The 14,772-nt window shown below is 45.8% G+C and overlaps 1 pseudogene; it reads left to right on the plus strand.

The window, feature by feature from the left end:
* Positions 1-981: 981 nt before the first annotated feature.
* Positions 982-3,231, plus strand: LOC124974144 (high affinity cAMP-specific and IBMX-insensitive 3',5'-cyclic phosphodiesterase 8A-like; annotated as a pseudogene).
* The last annotated feature ends 11,541 nt before the right edge of the window (positions 3,232-14,772 follow it).

Genomic DNA, 14,772 nt, shown 5'->3' on the forward strand with positions numbered 1-14,772 from the left:
AGCTATTTGCAGAAGGAAAGTGACCAGCGAGGTTTACCTAAAAATATTCTATTAAGAGGCATGAACCGAGAGTCCTGCGGCCCTCAACTCTTGCCGCGCGCAGCAGCTGGGTGCTCCTCGAAGGCACGGCCCCAGGCCGGGCCGGAGCCAGCTGCTTTGCTTCCTGCCAGGCCGCCAACACTGGCCTCTCAGGAGCGTGTCAACAGCCTTCCCCCACCGTCGCCAGACCAAGGGGCACTTTTCGCGGGGCGGCGGGCGGCAGGAGGGGTCGGACCCGACGGTGGAGGCGCAGTGACCAGGGAGGCGGGAGAGCATCTCTTGGTCTCATGGCTCTCCCGAGGGCGGCCTTGCCAGCTCGCCGCAGGCTGCCTGCTCCAGCAGGGAGAGCGCGGATATCCTCCCCGAAATTCCCTGGAAGCGGCGCGGCGCGGCTAGCACGGCGATGTGAGGGAGGCGGCGGCCCCCGCATCAGGAAGGGCATGTTCAGAGGGGCGGCTGCAGCGCGCCGCCAGCCCCAGCGCCCCCTCTCCGCCGTCGCCGCCCGCAGCCGCCGCGCCCGCTCCGCGATAAAAGAGGGGCCGCTTTTCCTGACGCGAGACCCCGCTCTCCGCCGCCAGCTCAGGGCCAGGCGGGCCATTTGCTGACAGGACCGCGGCAGCCGCCAGCTTGTCTGACGCGCCTCCGCCAGCATGGATTGTGAGCCGAGCATCCGCATTGCACACAGGGGCGGCAAGGAGGCCGAGAACGCGCGGATCCCTGCGGCACCGCTTCAGCTGTCCGGCCGACCCCTCCTCCCTCGCCACTCGAAGACAGACGCCCAGCCCGAGCCCCGCGACACCGGCCGCGCGGAGAACGAGGTTCGCTACGGCACCCGCGAGCAGGTCTTTTTATGGCTGCCTGGATGTCCTTAAATTCACTTAGGTGTCTTGTAAGCCGCTCCAGTCCAGCAGTTTACTCTACCTGCCTGGAGCAGTGGCTGATGTACAATTTGGCCCCATGAGATTTCATCAAGATCAACTTCAGGTACTTACAGTGTTTACCAAAGAAGATAACCAGTGTAAGGGATTCTGCAGGGCATGTGAAAAAGCAGGGTTTAAGTATACAGTCACCAAGGAGGCACAAGCAGTCCTTGGCTGTTTCCTGGACAAACATCATGACATCATCATAGACCACAGATATCCCTGACAGCTGGATGCAGAGGCATTGTACAGGTCTATCAGAGAGTCAAAACTCTCAGAAAACATAGATATTGTTGGTGTAGTATGCAGGGTGGACAGAAAAGAGTTGTCTGTAATGCCCTTAATTTCAGCTGGCTTTACAAGAAGGTATATAGAAAACCCCTGCATCATGGCCTGTTACAATGAACTGCTCCAGCTGGAATTTGGAGAGGTGCCATCACAACTGAAACTCAGAGCTTGTAACTCAATATTCACTGTATTAGAGAAAAGTCAAGAAGCAATTGAAACTACAAGTGAAGACCACATTATTCAGTATGCAAATCCTGCATTTGAAACAGCAATGGGCTATCAATCAGGTGAATTAATAGGGAAGGAATTAGCAGAAGTGCCTATAAATGAAAAAAAACTGAGCTGCTTGATACTATAAATGCATGCATCAGGATGGGCAAAGAGTGGCAAGGAACTCACTATGCCAAAAAGAAAAATGGAGATAATACACAACAAAATGTGAAGATATCACCTGTTGTTGGACAGAGAGGAAAAATTAGACACTATGTGTCCATTATCAGAGTGTGCAGTGGCAACAATAAGGCTGAAAAAATACCTGAAGGTGTTCAGTCTGACATTTATATAGATAATCAGACAGGCAAACATAGAGACAGAAGGAAAAGCTCGCTGGACGTCAAATCTGTTGCCTCTCGAAGTGAAGTTAACCAGAGACGACACTCCTCCCTGGCCCAGATACATTCCATGACGATCGAGGCACCCATCACCAAGGTAATCAATATCATCAATACTGCCCAGGAAAATAGTCCCATGCCTGTGACAGCAGCCTTGGTCCGTGTGCTAGAAATTTTGAGAACCACTGAGTTATATTCACCACAGTTCAGTGCTAAGGATGATGATCCTCATGCCAATGACATCGTTGGGGGCTTAATGTCTGATGGTTTGCGAAGATTATCAGGGAATGAATATGTTCTTTCAACATAAAACCTTCAACAGGCTTCACATAGTATAATCACTCCCATCTCTCTTCACAATGTCCCATCGAGGATTGCTTGGGGCCTGGAAAATGTGGAATACTGGAACTTTGATATTTTTGAACTGGAGGCTGCCACCCATAATAGACCTTTGATTTATCTTGCTCTCAAAATAGTTGCTCACTTTGGAATCTGTGAATTCTTAAATGGCTCGAAGTCAACACTGAAATCCTGGTTACAAATTATTGAAGCAAACTATCATTCTTCTAATCCCTACCACAATTCTACACATGCTGCTGATGTTCTTCACACCACTGTCTATTTTCTGTACAAACAGAGGATAAAGGAAAGTTTAGATCCAGTAGATGAGGTTGCTGCCCTCATTGCAGCCACCATTCATGATGTGGATCACCCTGGGAAGACCAACTCCTTCCTGTGCAATGCAGGGAGTAAGCTGGCCATTTTGTACAATGACACTGCTGTGCTGGAGAGTCATCATGCAGCCTTGGCCTTCCAGCTGACTGTTAGAGATGACAAATGCAATATCTTCAAAAACATGGAGAGGAGCAACTATTGGACATTGCGCCAGAATATTATCCACATGGTCTTAGTCACAGAAATGGTAAAGCACTTTGAACATGTCAACAAATTTGTCAATAGCGTCAACAAGCCCTTGGCAACACTAGAACAAAATGAGGAGACTGAGAAATATCAGGAAGCCATAAACACTATGCTCAGGGCTCCAGAGAACTGGACTCTGATCAAACGAATGCTGATTAAATGTGCTGATGTGTCCAACCCCTGCCGGCCCCTGGAACACTGCATTGGGTGGGCCGCACGATGAAGAGAAGCAGCAGAACTTGCCTGTGGTGATGCCAGTTTTTGACAGAAACACCTACAGCATCCCCAAATCCCAGAACTCTTTTATAAATTACTTCATCACAGACATGTTTGATGCTTGGGACGCCTTTGTGGACCTGCCTGACTTAATGCAGCATCTTGACAACAACTTTAAATGCTGAAAAGGACTGGATTAAATGAAGCTGTGGAGGCTCCAACCCCCTCCTGAATAGAGCAGGAGGCCACCTGGGCCCTGAAATCTTGTGCCTGAGGAATTCCTGAGGGCAGCCAGAGTTCCTTAAGCCTTCAGTATTAGGCAGAATCATTCCCTCATCTGCAAAGCCTTTGCAAAAGCATTTGATGACATCAGTAACCACCTGCAGCCACCATCCAATGCCATATGTGAACCATGGCCACTAGCAACTGCTGTAGGGGCTCTTCAGAAAAGCACCTCAGAACCAGTTTTCATCAGCCTCCTTTTCACATGAGGCCTGGGCATACCCGCAGAGAGGACTGATGGATTATCCTGCTAGTGACAAACTGGCTGACTGCAAACAGTTGCTCTCAATTACGTTCAGCACTTCGGGAAAGCTGGTGGCAGTCGGATCTTTAGCAACTTTTTTCACATCATAGAAGGTGCAATCACTCACTTTGGAATATGACTGAAAGTGACCTCTCTTTTAAAATTGAGTAGCAAATAAACATGAAAAAAAAAAAAAAGAGAGAGAGACATGAACCGTTACCCTGGGAAGGTAGAGCAGCCAGAAAGTAGCAATTTGAGAGCCATGTTTATCTGACAGCAAATAATTAAAATAGTATTACTGAGTTAGCTGCATTGAGTGAACAATGAGCTATTTGATAAGAGCATTAACTCAGTGAGTCAGTTTTTTCCTAGACCAAATCAGATTAGTTTTTCCCCATTTGATGATTTCTGGCCATTTAGGATAAATAACAGGTCAATGAGGTTTCCAATGATGCTGATTGAGGGTCCTGGGACAGTACCAGATGGGCAAGCAGTCCTGTTTCCCCTGGCTATTTCCTAATTTTCCACAGGCCTGTGTTAATGACATAAGTTAGTCTGCAAACCCAGCTGAGAGCCCTGGGACATGAGGTTGGTGAAGGTGGAAGCCCTTTCTGCAGCCTTGAGCAGAGCGAGCTGTCCAGGTCCCTGGTTCACAGGTGGAGGGACACCCCTGGAGTCCACGTCATGTGCTCTCTGGTGTCATCAAGAGGACTCCGCCTGAGGAAGGGTGCTGGGACAGCCAGGACATTCTACCACTTCTCAGGGCCATGTGGAGAGCTCAGACTGCCAAACTTGGGCTTTACCATGCTGTTTCCCCTGGAAACCTCCTGCTGGGCAGGGAGCAGGCACAGAAACCCAGCAGTGCAGCAGGTGATTCTGTGGTGGCATGTAGGAGACAAACTAGGGTTAGAGCTAAGGAGTCCCTCTAACATCTTCAGCATTTTCTTGTGTGTGTGTGTGTGTGTGTGTGTGTTTTTTAGATTGAATCATCACAGCAGCCAACGTTGATAAATCACTGTTCAAGGCCAAACCTGGCGGTAGAATCCAGGCCAGCCCAGGTCTTCTCATGTCCTGATGCCCAGGTTTCTCACTGCCATTTCTATTTTGCTGCTTAAACCAGACCTCACCCCAGTATCTTTTTATTTATTTATTTTTATGAGCCAGAACACAGCCATCAACCTCTCCCTTAAAAATGTGACCCTGTCCCTCTTGTCAGATCCTTCCTGTCACTGGCCTTCTCCTTCTTTCACCCCAAGCTATTTATGCAGTTAGAAAATGTCTGAAGGCCTCAGGAAACCAACTCTGCTCTTCTGATGGCCAGGAATTCCATACTCAGCACTTCTGCAGAGTTTATGAAACGAGAAAGGGAGCATAGAAGAAAGTCATCTCAGAATTCAAGAGCCGCAGGACAAATAAAAGAGTTCTGCTCAAGTTCTGCTCAAGTTCCACGTACTCTCCTATCGTGGGAGGGATTTTATTACAGCAATGACAGCCAGCAGCTAACTGGACCCATGGGGCCAATGGTGGACACCAACACTGACTAGCCACAGCTGGCAACAGCCACGTCACCAGGCTGTAAGGCCAGCCCTGTCCACTCTGGCCAGCTTCCCCTTGTAGAGGGACACAGGCTCCACTTCCTGCAGCTCTGAGAGGCAGCAGCCTGGCTGCCCAGGAGGAGGGCTACTGGGAGTCAGCTCCAGGATCTGGCCTGGGGTCTGGGTCTCCCTTACTCCTGGGGGCAGGGCAAGCCCTTCACGCCCACACTCACAGCCACCTGCAAACAGAGGAGGTGAGTGCAGCAGCCCCTCCACAGGGCAAAGCAGACTCAGAGATGATGGTGATTCTTTTGAAACAGTATCATAGGCATTTTTAAAAAACAAGGAATGATTTTTATTCACTATGCATTTATGAATAGGAGTCATTGGTTTCAATCTGCCAATGCTGGTTTCTTAAGAACTTTAAATATCTTATTTTTCTGGTACCTCTGGCACTAAGGATAAACACATAAACTCTACTTAGGTGCTGGTGACTATTCTTCATTTACCCATAGGAGAGGAATAAACCAAGAATATCAACTAAAAATGCCCAAGTTTGCCCTGGGCTGAATGGTGGATCAGGGAGATGCAGGACTTGGAGCCCTGACATGGAGCTTCAGGGTTTGGTTGTAGCCTGTGTAGCATATGGACTCCTGGTTAGGACATGATCCTTTGTTTCTTGAGTGTACAAAGTTTTGTTCTTATTTTAACTGCTACCTCAAAAGATTTTTTTTTTTTTGGTGCCAGGGATTGAACCCAGGACCTTGTGCATGTGAGACAAGCACTCCACCAACTGAGCTACATCCCCAGCCTTCACAAGATTTTGATGAAAATCCGATGATAAATATTGGGAAAAACATTTAATAAATGCTAAAATAATGTGAATATTTGCACATTATTATAAATTAGAGTCCACCATTTAAAAAACATACTAATCAAACATCTGAATGGTCTTTTTAAAAATGTACTATATCATCAGAACCACATAAAAAAATGTTCCTTAGAACTATCTTGTAAAGATCACTTTACTTAAGGAAGAGACACTAGTTTGTATGACAGGAATTTCCAAAGTTACCAAGTTCAAACTCTCAAGAGTTCAAGGTGGAAATTAATCTAAGCACCTCCTGCCTTGTTGGCACTGAGGGAACCCAGTGGAGACTTGTTAGATAGCACAGTGTGGCAACTCTGGAGTCAATTAGTTCATGACAAGTGACGTCAAGTCACACGCCTGGCAAAGGAGTCCAGGTGCTGTGCACCATCCCCACCCTGGGACCCCCAGGGCTTCCCCATTCTTCCCCACATCCAACCCCTAACCTGGATGCCACCTTCCTCCAGGACCTTGATCACAGTACCTTTCCAGGAGTTCCCAATTTCTTCAGTCTGTTGGCTCTTTCTTCCCACCTCACAAGATGCCATATCTGCATCTCCCTTTGCACCGCTGGGCTTTTCAGTGGGCACTGCCACCCCATTGGTCATCCTTGGCATTCCCAGCTCACATTTGGTGAATGACAACAGTTATGTGCCTACACATAGGAGCATGGAACCCGGACGCCACCCCACCCAGGTGGGTCATGCACCAATGCTGCCCCTGACCTCGCCGTCCAGCCAGGTAGGTGGAGTGGGATGCCCAGCTGGATTCCTTGCCAAGGGTCCCTCCCCTGAACCCCAATGGTTTCCAGCACAGGACTGGTGAGGACTGAGAGAGGCCAACTCCTGAAGAGCACCTGCCACACTGAACTGAGACAATGGCAGTTGTCCCTGTTGGTTTGAAATCAGGAACTATGCAAAAGTCATAAGAAAAGGGAAGAGACCCTAGGGAGCCCTGTGGGTCTGTTCTCAGCACTGCCCCCTGGGGCGAGGTTCAAGCAGCCTGCACTGAAGGGTATCAGCAGCCCCTATTTGCCTCCCAGCACTTCTGCTGCCTGACCCTAACCCACCTGTCCAGCCTCCTCCCCAACATCTCACTGACCAAGTCTTCCAGGTAACAAGCGGCTTGTTCATTATTGTCCAAACACACTTGGCATGCTCTCCATCCAGTCTCCCGTGGCTCCCTGCCGGTTCTGCCTTCCCTTTTTACATATTCATAGGACACTCGCTCTACAGATGTGGCTAAAATTCATCCTTGCCTGACCACAGTTTTTCTCCCACATCAAAATCCTTACAGCATTTATAGCCCCATTCCTTTGGCAATTGATTAGCACTTGGGTTTTAGTGTGTACTGCATTGGCTTGTTTGCTAATCACTGTCATTATTTAACTTATTGCATTTTTCTGACTTTCTGCATTTACTAATGTGGACTCTCCTTGACACAGAAAGATTACTGTACTTATCTTTACATGCCAGTGGAGAAATGAGTTCATCATGTGCCTTCGAGCTCTGAGTTCCAGGAAGGTCAGGTGGACACTGTCCGTGCCTCCAGGCTGATTTAAAGAGACCCACTTGGGGTGTCCCTGATCAACCTTGGGGTTCACTTCCCTTGAATGTTCAACCACAGTCTCTACTCCTTTTTGCCACAGCACTGCCCAAGTGCTTTGTGAGCAAAAATGCAGATAGCAAGGTGAACCTGGTGCAGAGGCACACACCATGGATCCCAGTGGCTCAGGAGGTTGAGGCAGGAGGAGCCCAAGTTCAAGGCCAGCTCCAGCAAGTTAGCAAGACTGTATCTCAAAATAAACAATAAAAGACCAGGGAAGTGGTTCAGTGGTAGAGCAAACCCAGACTTGTCGCGTCCCCTCTGCCCGCAGAGAGAGACACGGCAAACGTCTGAAGCTTTGGAAGTTTATTGTGCACAGTTTCTTTCCTACGCTTCTCTTACCCCTAACTTCTGCGCACTCCCAGCTTCCCTTCTCCCAGCTTCTTCCAGCTTCCAGCTCTGCTCCAGTCTCCGCCGCCGCTTCTTCCGCTTCTTCCGTCCCTTCCTCAGCTTCTGCCCCCTACTCTCCCACCCACCAGGCTTATATACACTTCAACCAATCAGGGGAGAGTACACGAGATAAACGCGGACAGCTGCAGGCACAGGATGGGTACACGAGGGGGGGCATGCTCTAATCACATCGTTAACTAGCCAATCATTGGAATTCGCTGGTTGTTTACTGTATAGCTGGCCGCTTTTGGCTCAGCGTCAGGCGCCATCTTGACCATGTCTAAGGCCAGGGGCTCTAGAAACCCCAACAGATCCCCCTTCTTTAATATTAAACTAAGGCTCGGGACCGTGTCTGTCTTAGGCTGAGTGGTCAGCATATGTCCTTACCCGTCATCAGAGCCTGCAGAGCATGCTGCAGCTCCTGTCTTAGGTTGGTACACAGCCACCTCCTTCATTACCCGTCCTTGACTACCGATCCAGCATCAAGAGCCATACTAATGGGGGGCTGTCGGCCTTTAGGGCGGTCATGGCCTGATGAAAGATAATTTGATCTCTCTATTGGCTAGCTTGCAGTTGCATGCCAAAACGAATGAAGAGAAGAAGGCCAAGGCAGAGGAGTACCACCATAGCTCCTAAGCTTGCCCACTGTTTGACAAATCTATAAACAGAAGAAGAACCTTATAGCCATATTAAATACAGAAACAATATACATCCCAATGGAGTTACAATACGGGTAACACAAAACAGCTCTCAGGGAATAAACGCATCCCAGTCCCAAAAGTTCTTGCAAGATATCCACTTGTTCTTATAGAGTCCATTCTCTGATAGAGTCTCTATGGTCTGTAAGGCTGCAACTGCATTCTCGGCCGAATGATTGTTGTTGTGGTTGTGTCAATGCTGCTACTGCAAGGACTGTGGTGGCAGTGATCACGGCTGTTGCAATGTCAAAGCCTCTTCTGTTTCTTGATAATAGCACTGGCAATTCTATATCTGCAACAGAAACTAGGACTGGTAGGAAGATAGAAATGTGCAAATTGCACAGGTGGCAAAAGAACCATTCCAGTATTGTGAGAGATAGGATACAGTTAGTGAACAGTTAAGAGGTATTATTAGAAATGTTAGTTGGCAGAAACATAAAAAAGAGAAAATACACAAGCTGACGTGGGAGGAAAAGCAATATCACAGCTAGGGTCAGCAGAACAAGTTGCTCTACTCTGGGTCTGATTTGTAGTATGATTCCAATGGCAAAGTGCAGAAATTCCTCCTGTTAAAGCAAAGAAAGGCTAGAAATATCCTTGTCACCAAAAACAGCACGACCTGAAAAATCATCAGTAGAATTGACAGACTTGTAGAGAAATTGGTGAAAAACAAGAAAAGGAAGGATAAAAAATATGTTAGTCAGAAATGAAAAATATGGCCAGGCTAACAATGGCCCATAGGTTCCGGGTTTGCCTTTCCGTCTGAGTTTTCGTTATTGGAGGAAGGCTCAGACTCGCCATTGTGAGGAGGAGCAGCATCACTTGCATGCTGTAAAACTCTGATTAGCCTTTCTGGAATCCAGACTGGAGTCTGTTGATCCTGTGGGAAAATACAAACAGACCCTCGGACCCAACGAAGGACTGGATCCGGTCCTTTCCAACAACCTGTCAGGATATCTTTCCATTTTGCCCATACTTGAGAAGTATTATGGGGACTATAATGTCGATCAGCTGCAGAATGGCCGTCCCTATCCAGAGTTAAGAAATTTAGAATGAAAAGAACTAAATTAAGTTTATCTTTAGGAGACTTGTAGGAGGCTCCTATTCCCCCTTTTTGTTTATTTAGACAATTTTTTAAAGTAAGATGTGCTCTTTCCACAATGCCCTGTCCCTGAGGATTATAGGGGATGCCAGTGACTAATTGGATGTTAAATGTTTGTAAAAACAACCGAAAGCTTTTGGAAGTATAAGCAGGACCATTATCTGTTTTAATAACTTTAGGTATGCCCCAGCCAGCAAACGCTTGTAGGCAATGTTGAATGACATCTTTTACCTTTTCTCCAGAATGAGCGGAAGCCATAATGACCCCTGAAGCAGTGTCTACTGACACATGTACATACTTAACAGTACCAAATTCAGAAATATGGGTTACATCCATCTGCCAAATATGGCCAGGCAGCAGTCCCCTAGGGTTAACTCCAAAGGATTGTACTGGGATTAAAGGAGCACAATGTTGACAATTTTTTACTATTTGTCGAGCCATACATTTAGATATAGGAAATTTTCTGCTCAAAGTAGTGGAATTTACATGAAATTTTTCATGAAAGAGTTTTGCCTGTTCCTCTATGGAAAAAACAAAAATTGATTTGGTGGCCATATCTACCAAGTCATTAGCATTGGCCAAAGGTCCTGGTAAATTAGAATGAGCTCTAATATGTCCTACATAGAATAGATGTTTACGCTGCAGGATAAGGTTTTGTAGCGTAGTAAAGTAAGAAGCTACCGTGGACATGGAAGAAATATGGGGTACCGTTTCAAGAACCTGTAAAGCGTTAACGATATATAAGCTATCAGATAGAAGATTGAATGGCTGATTATCTGCTAATTTAAAGGCTAATATTACAGCTGCAAGTTCAGTAACCTGTGCGGAGTTGGGCGGAACTATTATGGTGTGAAGTTGTTTACCGATAAGTACTGCACCTACTCCATTTTTGGAGCCATCAGTAAAAATGGTTACACAGTCTTTAAGAGGCTGGACACTAGTCACTTTTGGAAAAACTATGGGAGTATTTTTACAGAATTGAATCCAGGGATGTTGGGGATAATGGTTATCGAACTGAGCTGAAGTTGTACAATATAATACTGACCAATCATCATCATTATTAATTAGCCATTTAATTTGCTGAGTGGAATAAGGAGTTATAATAATAGACGGATGGATTCCAAAAACAGTAATGCAAGATTCTATTCCCTTGAATATTACCTGAGCAATAGCTTGGGGATATGATTGCAATGTTTTAGCCGGAGAGCTAGGGAGATTTATACTTTGCAGAGGTCCTCCTTGCCAAACTATGCCAAAAGGGGTATGCTTCTCTGAGATTATGATTAAACTTAATGGTTGAGTAGGATCACAACGATCAACGTAACACTGCTGAAGTCTATTCTCTACTAGCTGTAAGGATATCCGTGCTTCGGGATAAGTTTCCTAGGGGAATTCAAGTCAGGATTACCTTTTAATATATCGAATAAAGGTTTTAATTCCCCTGTAGATAATTTTAAATAGGATCTGATCCAGTTAATGTCACCTAAGAGTTTCTGAAAATCGTTCAAGGTATTCAATTGATCTGTCCTGATGGTCAATCTTATTGGTCTGACTGTAGTAGCAGTGAGCCTTGTACCCAGATATTCTTGGATCTCCTCTAATTGTAATTTTTCAGGGGCTATCGTTAGTCCTCTCTTTTCTAATGCTTGAATTATAAATTGTAATGCTTCTAACAAAACTTCTTTTTCTGGATGGCAAATAAGTATGTCGTCCATATAGTGATAAATCAACAATCTCTTAAACTTTTGTCTAGTAGTTGTTAACGCTTTATCTACGTATATTTGACATATAGTAGGACTGTTAGCCATACCTTGAGGCAACACAGTCCATTCGAATCTCTGGTCAGGCTGAGTGTGATTAAGAGAGGGCAAAGTAAAGGCAAATCTCCAACAATCGTTTTTGTGTAAGGGTATAGAGAAAAAGCAATCTTTTAAATCCAGAATAATAGTAGGCCAATTTTTTGGTAGTGCAGTAACAAGAGGGAGTCCACATTGGACGGGTCCCATAGGGTACATTTGTTCGTTTATGGCTCTTAAATCATGTAATAACCTCCATTTTCCTGATTTTTTCTTTGTTAAGAATATTGGAGTATTCCAAGGAGAGGTAGAATGTTGTAAATGACCTGCTTGTACCTGCTCTTGTACTAACTTATGAGCTGCCTCTAGCTTTTCTTTTGTTAGGGGCCACTGTGGAATCCAGCGAGGCTTATCATCTTTCCATATTATAGGGATTGATGGTTTATCAGTGGCCCCTAGGAAAAACCCAATCCATGAGAATCATTTTTTGGTGGAGGTAAAGGCAGTGGTTGGGTAGATCCTTGGCTATGTCTTCCTAATCCTTTTTTATCATCATAATTCATATTTTGTAACATATTTCTTACAGGAGTCCCTTGGTAAATCTGGTCAGTGGTGAGTTTCATATCCATTTGCTGCAGGACATCTCGTCCCCATAGGCTAATAGGAACATTACAGACATATGGTTGAAATATTCCTGTGTGTCCCTCTGTATCTTTCCATGATAATGAGGAAGCACTTTGATTGGGGCTTTCTGCTACTCCTAAGCCTCTCAAGCTCTGAGCTGCTGTGATCAATGGCCAGTGCTTTGGCCAGACCATTGCACTGATAATACTTTTGTCTGCTCCCGTATCTAATAAACCTGCAAATTCCATGTTTCCCACTTTTAATTTTAGGAGGGGCCTCTGTTCCATATCCATAGTAAGGTTTATTAAAGTGGTTCCTGTTGATCCAAAACCTCCTTGTCTTTTATTTGTATTTTCACTGGGCCACAAGGAATGTCGACTGGGCAATATAAGCATTTGTGCAATGCGATCCCCTGGAGAGATGACCGTAATTCCTTTTGGTGAAGAGACCAAGGCTTTTATTTGTCCAGTGAAATCAGGATCAATAACCCCTGGGTGTACTATAAGTCCTTTTAGTGCTGAGGAACCTCTACCTAGTAACAGTCCTACACTATTCTGTGGGATTTTTTCATGCCAATCAGTATCAATCATCTGCACCCCCATATCTGGGGTTAGTATGAGTCTGGAGGTGGCACAGATGTCCAATCCTGCACTCCCTGAGGTGGCCCTGCGCTCCCCTTCTCTGTGGGAGGATACCACCATCGGGGAACTTGTTGAATTACCCTGTATATTTGTTGCGGGCCCCGGGGAGGGCCCTGTCTCCTGTTTTTTTGAAGTTTAGGATTTAAACCTAAAAAATTACCTTCCCTATCTCTAATAGACTGACAGGCACTGCTCCAATGATTTCCCTTTCTGCATCTTGGACATAGCCCTGGGGCATAAGGTGTAACAGATTTTACTATAGTTATCTCTTATCTTTTGTTAGGGCATTATCTCCTTGCTGCTGATTTTGTGCATCTATTGAAATGTATTGGTCTTCTCCTATTAACATTTCTATCGGGAAACCTTGCCACTATGTTTCTGCAAGCAGTTTCAACAGCTATTTCTTGCCACTGAGCTTCTCCAATTAGCCATTGTTCTCCAGATAACACTGCTCTGCATACCTGTCTCCAATAGTCTTAACTGCCCCTTTAAAGTTTTTCTAATGGTTGATGGTATCTCCATTTGCTCCTCAAATACGGGCAGGTTCTACAAATCTTGAAGCTCTTTTTATTAGGCTTAGGTTTCTCCTACCTTTTCCCCTTGTTCTTAAGTTTTCACTACCACTTGGTTATTCCTTTTTGGGGGTTCTTTGTGTTAAACTTAGTTCTCTTTTTTCCCTTGTTCTTAGATTTTTTGAGCAATTATTTTCTAGGTCACCACCACTCAATTTTTCCTCACTTCATTCTCTTTAAGCGTTCTTTTCTGTTACTATTAGACCCTGTTCATGAAGATACCCCTTGTGGCACACTAATCGGCTTTTCTTACTTTGGCTGTTTTTTTTTTCCTCAATGGCTCCCATTGTTTTTTAATGGTTCCCTGAGGGGTTACTGCATTCAGACCCTATTGTTACTAATTTGAATAGCTTTAGTTATGGCAATTACAATAACAGTGGCCTAGCTGCCAGGAGCAAGGAGATTGCTGAAAGGAAAACTATCAAGTGCGCATTAAAATTTTTATAGCGGCTTTTCACGTACTACCTAATTGGACTGCTCCAAGCGTGTTTCTACTTTCACTTTAATTAGACCGCGTTCCACGCGCCAGGACCGCTAATGGCGTATCCCGATACCGGACCACCTTCCATGTGTCCTTATTTTTATTTTAATTGGACCGCATTCCGCGTGCCCCCAGGACCGCTGATAGCATGTCCTGATACCCTTTAACTGGACCGCATTCCGCGTATCCGGATAGTCGCTATACTGCGAACGTCGAGGCGCCTCTCCTTTACCTGTTTACCTTTTTTTGACTTCTTTATAACCAGTTAAGCTTGTTAAAAGATTTTAAGATATCTTACCTTGTCCCTTTTATCCTCCCGGGTTTCGGCACCAGCTGTCGCGTCCCCTCTGCCCGCAGAGAGAGACACGGCAAACGTCTGAAGCTTTGGAAGTTTATTGTGCACAGTTTCTTTCCTACGCTTCTCTTACCCCTAACTTCTGCGCACTCCCAGCTTCCCTTCTCCCAGCTTCTTCCAGCTTCCAGCTCTGCTCCAGTCTCCGCCGCCGCTTCTTCCGCTTCTTCCGTCCCTTCCTCAGCTTCTGCCCCCTACACTCCCACCCACCAGGCTTATATACACTTCAACCAATCAGGGGAGAGTACACGAGATAAACGCGGACAGCTGCAGGCACAGGATGGGTACACCAGGGGGGGCATGCTCTAATCACATCGTTAACTAGCCAATCATTGGAATTCGCTGGTTGTTTACTGTATAGCTGGCTGCTTTTGGCTCAGCGTCAGGTGCCATCTTGACCATGTCTAAGGCCAGGGGCTCTAGAAACCCCAACACAGACTCAATCCCAGTAGCAAAAAGAAAAGGAAAGAAAGAAAAGAAAAGAAGAAAGAGAAAGAGCATGATAATGACAGAAATAGACCTGAGCTAGCATGTAGCCCCAGCTCTTAACCCAGTACAGCCAGGAAGCTCTGAGTGGCCCATGCAGG

Source organism: Sciurus carolinensis, unplaced genomic scaffold, assembly GCF_902686445.1.
Source record: "Sciurus carolinensis unplaced genomic scaffold, mSciCar1.2, whole genome shotgun sequence".
Classification (NCBI taxonomy): Eukaryota; Metazoa; Chordata; class Mammalia; order Rodentia; family Sciuridae; genus Sciurus; species Sciurus carolinensis.